Source organism: Tachypleus tridentatus, chromosome 3 (genome assembly GCF_004210375.1).
Source record: "Tachypleus tridentatus isolate NWPU-2018 chromosome 3, ASM421037v1, whole genome shotgun sequence".
NCBI lineage: Eukaryota > Metazoa > Arthropoda > Merostomata > Xiphosura > Limulidae > Tachypleus > Tachypleus tridentatus.
In genome coordinates, this window is record NC_134827.1 from 110,905,324 (window position 1) to 110,916,245 (window position 10,922).

Sequence of the window (10,922 nt, forward strand, 5' to 3'; positions counted from 1 at the left end):
CAATAGCTTAAATTATATAAAATCCAACTGTCTCTTAGAAGTGCTTTGTTCGTCTGATATTGGTATGTTATGTACGTATAGGAGGGCTGTTCAAAAAATTCGCGGACTGACGTCATAAAACAAAATGTACTTTATTTAGAAGTTACAGGTCTGGGACCCCTTCAAAGTACTCTCCTCCCCAACGCACACACTTATCCCAACGGTGTTTCCACTTGTTGAAACAGTCCTGGTACGCTTCTTTTGTAATGTCCTCCAGCTCCTTCGTCGCATTTGCCTTAATCTCGGGAATCGTCTCAAATCTTCTTCCTTTCAAGGGTCTTTTGAGTTTGGGGAACAAGAAAAAATTGCAAGGAGCAAGGTCAGGTGAGTAGGGGTGGGTGGGGAAGAACAGTGATCGAGTGTTTGGCCAAAACCTCACGAGTTCTGAGGCACAAATTTCGCAGCAACGCGGTGCATTTTCAATTTTTTGATTAAAATCTCGTAACAAGATCCAACTGATATCTCACACTCTTCAGCAAGCTTCCTGACAGTCAGACGTCGATTTGCCCGCACCAGGGTGTTGATTTTGTCAACGTGTGGGTCGTCAGTTGATGTGGAAGGACGTCCAGGACGCTTATCATCTTCAATGGACTGTCGACCATCCTTAAAACGTTCATACCACTTGAAACATGCCGTACGCTTCATAGCAACATCGCCGTAAGCCGTGTTAAGCATAGCAAAAGTTTCAGTCGCAGATTTTCCAAGTTTAACACAAAATTTTACAGCAAGTCGTTGCTCCTTCAGGTCATTCATTCTGAAATCCGCCAAACGAAAAAATCGCACTTCACTTAAAACCGCGTAGCTAATACACAAATGAAGATATCTGCAATCGGGAAATGGCGTCGTAATCAGCTGATCTGTGCGAACCTAGCGACACCAAGCGGATTTCCTGGAGCCGCGCAATTCAAACAGTCCGCGTAATTTTTTAACAGACCTCGTATGTTCGTGAGTGCTGCCTTGAATTCCGTTTTATTTAGTGTTTTACGTTTTCAGTATTCACTTGACTTAGCGTAAAAATTTCGAAGTTTTGAAATATCTTTGTTAGTGGCAATAATTTACATGTTTTTTTAGGTTTCCACGTGTTTTAGGTTTTCTATTATTTTTGTGGATAAAATATTTTTCTTTTGATTCTTAGACTTAATTAATGACGGTACTTGAAATTAATTTTTAAGTTTAAACTCTGTGATGCGATGTTTATAATAAACCTTAGGCCTACTGTTTTGGGTGCTTTTTTCGGGATTTAAAACGTAAATTTTAAGTTATATGATGTACTTAGAAAAATACATATTTATTGTGAAATATAGATGGGGCTGTGAAACATTCTACTTTAGTACGACAGCTTTATGAAGTAATAATGTGTGTGTGTTCTTATGAAGACATAATGCTGTACTAGCAGGGGGCATGAAGTAATAGATAAATCGGTTATGCCTCACTCATTTCTGCGTAATAATATTTTAGACTTTGGGCTTTTCAGTGCCTAGAGTTCCTTATTATCACCCTTGTTAACTACCCTCAGGATGAAGACGTAGCTAAATACGTCATTCTATATAACTCGAGATTTTTAACATTTCACCAAAACATAATGGGCATCATTGTTTAGACGCAACGACAATTAAACAACAAACAATTATTTAACTAACAATATTGTTAACAGCACATACACGATTGTTTAACTGACAGCATTGTTTAGACATTGGAGAGAAGCTAATGACGTCACGTTCTTAGGTCAGTTTCGTTTTTTTCTTGTTGGAAGAAAACTGTTCTTTTGGAAGGGAAGTTCTAGGCACCAGAGACAGTGTGAGGGTTGAATAATAGGAAACTTGAATTGGCGTACCTAGGTCAGCAGTGCTTTATTGTTTTCGAGTGACTGCTGCACTGTAAGAAGGGGGTATTGATAAGAAAAGGATGGGTTGTATAATCTCGAATTTATTAACATAGTCAGTAGAAACTTAGCTACGTCAGTAAGGTGTAGAGATTTCATATGAAACAAGACATACACAATAAAAATAATATTATTAACTGGCAGTAACTTAATTAAAGATAATCGATACGAAACGAGATCAATACTTTACAGATAAATATCTATGGGTTGGGTTTTTCTTCTGTTGTTGCTACAATACGACTATATATACTTTGTTTAAAGGTGTGTTTTTTCATCAGAAGGACAACACACCATGAGAACATTACAGTGTCATAGAAAATTAACTGATAAAAATAACATTTATGCTTTTATTAAGAAAATTACGTGTTTTAACTTCAGGTTAACCTGAAGAAGGTCAAAACGTTGTCCTGTACTATATTTTAATTAAAGTTTTAACACCCATACCAGCTGTCTTGAGAATACATTTTTACTTCAAGTGAATTTCTCGTCATCACGAGTGTAGATTATTAGGTACAAATATTTATAAAGTTTAATCATTTGACAAAATCATTAAAATACACAATAAAAGTATTAAATGATTTAAAATAAATAAAGAATGCAATAATTATACAAATATTCAGAACAGACTTAATCACAGTGAAGTTGTGTTATTATTTAAAGTTGGAGTTCATTTGTAATAGACGAACTTTATTTAATTAATTGTTTAATATTGGAAGATCCAGGTGAGATAACTTTGCAATTCGTAATCAAGACAGGGTGGTTGGTGTTTTCACCACGTATGAGGATGGTGTACTCTGGTAGATTTGATAGGCGTTACCAGTTCTATTTCGTGCTGTCGGGCCTGGCATGGCCGAGCGTGTTAAGGCGATCAACTCGTAATCCGAGGGTCGCGGATTCGAATCCCGGTCGCACAAAACATGCCCTTTCAGCCATGGGGGCGTTAAAATGTGACGGTCTTTGGTAAAAGAGTAGCCCAAGAGTTGGCGGTGGGTGGTGATGACTAGCTGCCTTCCCTTTAGTCTTACACTTTTAAATTAGGGACGACTAGCGCAGATAGCCCTCGAGTAGCTTTGCGCGAAATTCAAAAACAAAACAATTTCATGCTATCACATGCTTGCAGTTGTAATTGGTGTATGTGTATGTATACACGATGTTGGAACACATAACGGTAAGTAATAGGTCTGTAGATCGGAATAGATCTTATATTTTGAAAATATATTTAAATATCGTTTGTAATTGAACTTGTGGATAAAATGTTTTAATTATTCTTAAAGTTTGTGACTTCAGTGGGAAACTTTTCTTATCTAAGGAACGGTCAATCTCAATGGGTATTTGTGTATGGTTTATTTGGGGAGTTAAACTTACGTGTTGGGCTTGAACAAAATGCAAGAGACAGCCGTTGTTCATTAGAATGTTCTGTTAGATCATTTTGGTGTGAAGAGAGAGGTAGTTAGAATAAATGTTACGTTTTATATCAAGAAGACTGGGTATTGGGCTACGTTTAAAGTTTTTTGTGTTATTTTTTAATTTCGCGCAAAGCTACTCGAGGCCTATCTGCATTAGCCGTAACTAATTTAGCAGTTTAAGACTAGATGGAAGGCAGCTAGTCATCACCACTCACCGCCAACTCTTGGGCTACTCTTTTACCAACAAATAGTGGGATTGACCGTCACATTATAACGCTCCCACGGTTGGGAGGGCGAGGATGTTTGGTGCGGCAGGGATTAAACGCTACGTTTAAAGGAAGTTGAAATAAAACTATTGAAACGAGTATTTAAGCCTCCATATGTTTTTTTACGATAAACAGAAGTTGTGGTTACCTCATCTGTTGACTTAAATATCATAAAAGTCAATTTATCGATTTAGGGTTTCAAAAGTAAAATTAGTGTTAAAATTTTTTAATTTAAATAATAATTAAAAAAAAAAAAAACCTGGTTGATGTACGTAGAGCTACTAAACACTAAAACGTACCACCAATATTCCTTCTGTATAAAGCTGGCTTCTATTCAGTGTAACAGGTATCTAACCAGGCTCTGTTCTAGAGACGAAGAACAACTGTTAGCAACAATCGGCCCTAAAAGTGACCCCACTGTCTCGCCATCTATTTGGTCATATTGCTGGCCATTGAAGATATCAAAGAACGGTTGGTATGAATATTAACATTTTTACTAACAAGGCAGAGAACAACGTTTCGACCTTCTTGCGTCTTCAAATGGGTTTCTTGTCATCACGTTGAAGACAAAGTGGTTGTTCATGATGACAAATTTAAGTAATTCTTCGAATTTTGTCGATTAAAGCTTAGTTCTGGTTATATACTTACGCGACATCTGTTGGAATGAAAATAAACTGCAAAAGCAACGTTCAGGACGTCAAAAATCGGTGAAGCATCAGAAACCGAAAATCCCAAACTTTTCAATGAAAGTCATGCAAACTGCACATTTACCGAAAAACCTAAACTTTTTAATGAAAGTCATGCAAACTGCACATTTACCGAAAAAACCCAAACTTTTTAATGAAAGTCATGCAAACTGCACATTTACCGAAAAACCTAAACTTTTTAATGAAAGTCATGCAAACTGCACATTTACCGAAAATCCCAAACTTTTCAATGAAAGTCATGCAAACTGCACATTTACCGAAAAAACCCAAACGTTTTAATGAAAGTCATGCAAACTGCACATTTACCGAAAAAACCCAAACTTTTCAATGAAAGTCATGCAAACTGCACATTTTTCTCAATAATATTGTATTTATATTCAGCTATTTAACTGATATAAATAATCAGTAATAAACTAATTTTGACTACCGTTCTTCGTGAGACAAGTGGTTTGAATATCGTTAACTCTTTATATTCGCTGAAAAGAAATCATCCATAGGGGGCGCATTAAAAATCTTGTAGCTGTAAAAGAAGTTCAAAATAAATGTCGTTCTGTACGATTGTTCTAAAAATAACATTTGAAAGTTGTAACCATTTAAATATTTTAAAATGTGTTGAGATTTCACAGTTTTTTTAAACAATGTATTTGATTATCAAAATAGACAAAAGTTATATTGAAAGTCGTCTTGGAAAGCTTGTGATAAAATTATGTAACTGATTCTTTGTGACACATTTGTTCTTATCTCTGCCGTCTTAAGAGTACATTTTTATCTCTGGATTGATTAATAACAGTTGAGATCAGTAATAAACATATAATAAAAAGTTGTATTTCAACTTGCATACTGTTCCATTCTAAAAACGAAGATAAAACTAGATATATGTTATCTCTGTGTTGTCGTAATTCAAAACAGAACTCTCGCACTGTCAACAATTCAGGTTTATTAACGTCATAACACTGTACTCCAGTGCATCAAATATATATTCATTTTCTGGAAATAATTACCTACATTGTACTCCAGTGCACCATATATATATTCGTTTTTCACAAAGTAATTTCGCACTTTGTACTACAGTGCACCAAATATATATTCGTTTGTCAGGAAATAACTTCCTACATTACACTACAGTGCACCAAATATATATTCGTTTGTCAGGAAGTAACTTCCTACATTGCACTCCAGTGCACCAAATATATATTCGTTTTCACAAAGTAATTTCACACTTTGTACTCCAGTGCACCAAATATATATTTGTTTCTTATGAAGTAACTTCCTACATTGTACTCAAGTGAACCAAATACGTGTTCAGAGTGTTTTCCTCTTTCATGTAGTTTTAACCCATATTAGTAATTCCGTCAGGCGTTTTTAGCGTAACGGCCGAAAGAGTTGCCAACATTGTAGCTTCTTAACTAATGACCTAAAGTAGGGTGGTCGTACAAGCTTTATGTAGTTCACTTGGTACTCGTAATTAAGACTATTTACTATTAATTGTTATTAAGACTATTTACTATTAATTGTTATTAAGACTATTTACTATTAATTGTTATTAAGCCTATTTACTATTAATTGTTATTAAGCCTATTTACTATTAATTGTTATTAAGACTATTTACTATTAATTGTTATTAAGACTATTTATTATTAATTGTTATTAAGACTATTTATTATTAGTTGTTATTAAGCCTATTTACTATTAACTGTTATTGTAAATATTTTTAGTAACTCTTCTAATAGTAGTTATTAGAAAATTGTTGAAATTTCAATAATTAATTTGTGTCGAGTATAAAATCGTTTTCTTTGTTTCTTTCAAAATTTCGAGCAACGTCACACAAGAGTTATCTGCACACAGCGACCTCTAACTTTCAAGTGATAGACAATATAAAAAGTCTAATATATATGTGAAAACGGCTCGTTCGATCATCGTCAGGTTCACAAAGAAGGTCGAAACGTTGTTTGCTCCTCTACGTAAAATATTTTCTCAACCCAAACGAGCCGTTTTCACATATATATTTCTCTACAAGTGGGTTTTCTCGACATCACTAATATAAAAAGTCAACTAATCAATTTTAAGTCTTGGGCTACTTCTTCCTGATCAAATAGCACAATTTGACCCCCACTCTTGTGGCAACAGGAACTGAGTCATGAAAATAGAGGTAAAACACATAAGAATTTGTACTATCGAATATGTTTCACAATGACTGGACAGCAGATTCAAATAAACAGTTACACTTTCGGCTTGCACGAGATATCACGTAATCTTTATCACAGCTATCACTGAGTGAAAACGGGCGGGACATTTCACAAGCCGACGAAAGGGGACCACTTGTTAGACCAGGGTGCATTCTCCGTTACAGCTACAGAAAAATGACATCTTTGAGGAATTTTCTCGAAGTTTTAACCCTATTTTATACGACCCACGTTCTTCTTGCTGAATTTATTCTGAAAGATGAAAGCGTTATAAACGGTGAGTTATATAATTCATCATGACTTATGTTTTCAGTTCAGCAAGAAACAGATAAAATATGCCGTAACTTGTAGGGTAAAAACACAGCAGTTTTCGAGAAAAGCATTTTGTTACTTATGTCATGGCTTACGTTTTTAACTAAGTGTAAGGCTAAGAAATGAATATTATGGAAAAGTGTCATGGTTTTAAGGACATAGAGCTGTTTAAATATTTACATTTGTTTTTTTGTAGGACTCATTAGATCGAAAAATCGTAAAACTGTCTTTATATATTTTGTAGAAGTTAATAGATCAGAAAGACAAAAACTGTCTTAATATTTATATTATGTGGGTCCTACTAGCTTTCCAATCTCTAGGCTACACCCGGCCCATCGATAGCTAGACATATACAATAAACAAAGGTCATTACTGGTATATTTTTCTACCATAACATTTTCAGTTAAGCCTAATATAAAAACGTCTGTTCTATATATTGCACGCGAAAATATATTTTTTCCCTCAAGTAATGGTTTAGCGTTGTTTAAAACGTGCGTGTGTATAATTACGTAAAAAGTGCTTGAGATTCATTTTTTACACTTTAGTTAGCCGAAAAAAATACAAGACTTTAAACCAGAAGACAAAAATTGCAGACAGACTGAAAAAAAAAATGTTCATAAGAGTTGGGATTTGGCAGGATGGTTTGTTAGTACTTAAGTGTTTTGTTTGTTTTTCATTTGACAAATTTTTAAGAAATACATTTTAACTTTTTTAATTATCTAGAAAAATTTCGCGCCTACAAGACGATACGAATTTTTTTTTTGTATTAAAGTGAAACAGAAAAATAACCTCTTACGGGAGTTTTATGTACTATGAATCAAATTAGAACCTAAATAATAGCCTTAAAAACAGAAAAATGGCTGTGATTGTTGTTATTCTCTGGTGGGCAGCTTTGTTTAAGCCAGAAATGTTTCTTCAACATTAAACAGGCCCAGTATAGCCAGATGGCTAGAGCACTCGTGATCTGAGGGTCGCAGGTTCGATTCTCCTTCGCACCAAATATGCTCGCCCTTTCAGCCGTGGGGGGCGTTATAATGTTACAGTCCATCGCATTATTCGTTGGTAAAAAAGTAGCCCAAGAGTTGGCGGTGGGTGGTGATGACTAGCTGCCTTCCCTCTAGCCTTACACTGCTAAAGTATGGATGACTAGCGCAGATAGCCCTTGTGTACCTTTGCGCGAAATTAAAAAAACAAACAAACAATAATAACAGAGTCTAAGGTTCCCCGGTTTGAGCCCTCTCCTCGAACTGAGTTGCCCTTTTTGTAAGGGGTAAGATAAAGATTTGGTGTTGTTGTTAGCTGATACCTTCTACTAAGTCTATCACTCTAATATTATGAACCTATGGTGCATATAATACACGAGTAGCTTTGCGCGAAATTCAAAAATCAAAGAAACAACTAAACCAGTAATAGTAATTACAATAGAAGACTAAACCAGTAATGGTTATTACAATAGAACACTAATGTCATTTTCTTCAGTGAACGTCAAAATCTTTTAAATCAGCAAAACAATTATAATTACTTGGTTTGTCTTGTCTGTAGTCAAGACACAATACGCAATGTTATCGAACGTATTAAAATTCCATCTGTAACAGTATTACTTAGATGAACATATCGAAAAGGTATTTATGTGAAAAATGCGTCTGATAAACTGATCTACTGGAAAGTTATCAATCGTCTATGAACTGTTTGTGCTTTCACAAACAAATGAAAAGAAGCGGCAAAGAAACAGTAAAAATTTAAAATTCATGAACTCGGTCCTAAAGACAGATTCACCTGTTAATTTAGTGTTTGAGCCCTGATCTCGTAAAGTGATCATGTAGCACTTGTCAGTGAAACCAGAAACCATAACAACGGAAAGAATAAGTGTAGGCAACATCTGACTCTCCCAGACTGCGGACAAAATGGTCAAACACTGACCCATACAGACGGAAATAATATGGTAAAAGGTACTAAGGTTATTTACCGCTGTCCCTAAGTTTGAGCTCCTGACCAGAGTGAAGACGGCCTATCTAACGCATCAAATCCAATCTAAGGCATTGGCCATCAATCCATGAAACCTAAAGTACAAGGAATAATTTGATTCTAGTTAACAGACTCGAAGCTAGCTTAACTGTTCAGAGATTCAGAGTCTTACCATAGTGCCATCTTCAAACCATCAATCATACTAATATCAATTATTATCTTGCACGACAAAATACTATCCATCGTTTAAAAGGCACCTGGAGAGGTATAGCTGTTAGCATTTTAGCTGCGTATTGAGGAGTCCAAGGTTTCAGACGCGACGCTGGGTTGTCCCAGCTCTGGACACTTTATAAAAGTAGTAATCAAACCTAATATTACGTTTAAAGAGACAGACAGACAGAGACCCTGTAACGGTTGGTACGATTGACTGGCTGCGTTTCTCCTGGTTGGTAATGAGAATTCAGGTGTTATATCTGAGTATAGAGTCATTGTAGGAGCTGTTATATCTGAATATAGGAGTCATTGTAGGAGTTGTTATATCTGAGTATAGAATTCATTGTAAGAGTTGATATATCTGAGTATAGGAATCATTGTAGGAGTTTTTATATCTGAGTATAGGAGTCATTGTAAGAGTTGTTATATCTGAGTATAGGAGCCATTGTAGGAGTTGTTATATCTGAATATAGGAGTTATTGAAGGGCTGTTATATCTGAATATAGGAGTCATTGTAAGAGGTATTATATCTGAGTATAGGAGTCATTAAGGGCTGTTATATCTGAATATAGGAGTCATTGTAAGAGGTATTATATCTGAGTATAGGAGTCATTGCAAGAGTTGTTATATCTGAGTATAGTAATCATTGTAGGAGTTTTTATATTTGAGTATAGGAGTCATTGTAAGAGTTGTTATATCTGAGTATAGGAGCCATTGTAGGAGTTGTTATATCTGAATATAGGAGTCATTGTAGGAGCTGTTATATCTGAATATAGGAGTCATTGTAAGAGGTATTATATCTGAGTATAGGAGTCATTGTAAGAGTTATTATATCTGAGTATAGGAATCATTGTAGGAGTTTTTATATCTGAGTATAGGAGTCATTGTAGGAGCTGTTATATCTGAATATAGGAATCATTGTAGGAGCTGTTATATCTGAGTATAGGAGTCATTGAAGGGCTGTTATATCTGAATATAGGAGTCATTGTAGGAGCTGTTATATCTGAATATAGGAGTCATTGTAGGAGCTGTTATATCTGAGTATAGGAGTCATTGAAGGGCTGTTATATCTGAATATAGGAGTCATTGTAGGAGCTGTTATATCTGAATATAGGAGTCATTGTAAGAGTTTATATATCTGAATATAGGAGTCATTGTAGGAGTGGCTATATCTGAATATAGGAGTCATTTAGGAGCTGTTATATCTGAGTATAGGAGTCATTGAAGGAGCTGTTATATCTGAATATAGGAATATTGTAAGAGTTGTTATATCTAAGTATAGGAGTCATTGTAAGAGTTGTTATATCTGAGTACAGCAGTCATTGCAAGAGTTAATATATCTGAGTATAGCAGTCATTACAAGAGTTGTTATATCTGAGTACAGCAGTCATTGCAAGAGTTATTATATCTGAGTATAGGAGTCATTGTAGGAGCTGTTATATCTGAGTATAGGAGTCATTGAAGGGCTGTTATATCTGAATATAGGAGTCATTGTAGGAGCTGTAATATCTGAGTATAGGAGTCATTGTAAGAGTTGTTATATCTGAGTATAGCAGTCGTTGCAAGAGTTGTTATATCTGAATATAGGAGTCATTGTAGGAGCTGTTATATCTGAGTATAGGAGTTATTGAAGGGCTGTTATATCTGAATATAGGAGTCATTGTAAGAGGTATTATATCTGAGTATAGGAGTCATTAAAGGGCTGTTATATCTGAATATAGGAGTCATTGTAAGAGGTATTATATCTGAGTATAGGAGTCATTGTAAGGTTATTATATCTGAGTATAGGAATCATTGTAGGAGTTTTTATATCTGAGTATAGGAGTCATTGTAGGAGCTGTTATATCTGAGTATAGGAGTCATTGAAGGGCTGTTATATCTGAATATAGGAGTCATTGTAGGAGCTGTAATATCTGAGTATAGAGTCATTGTAAGAGTTGTTATATCTG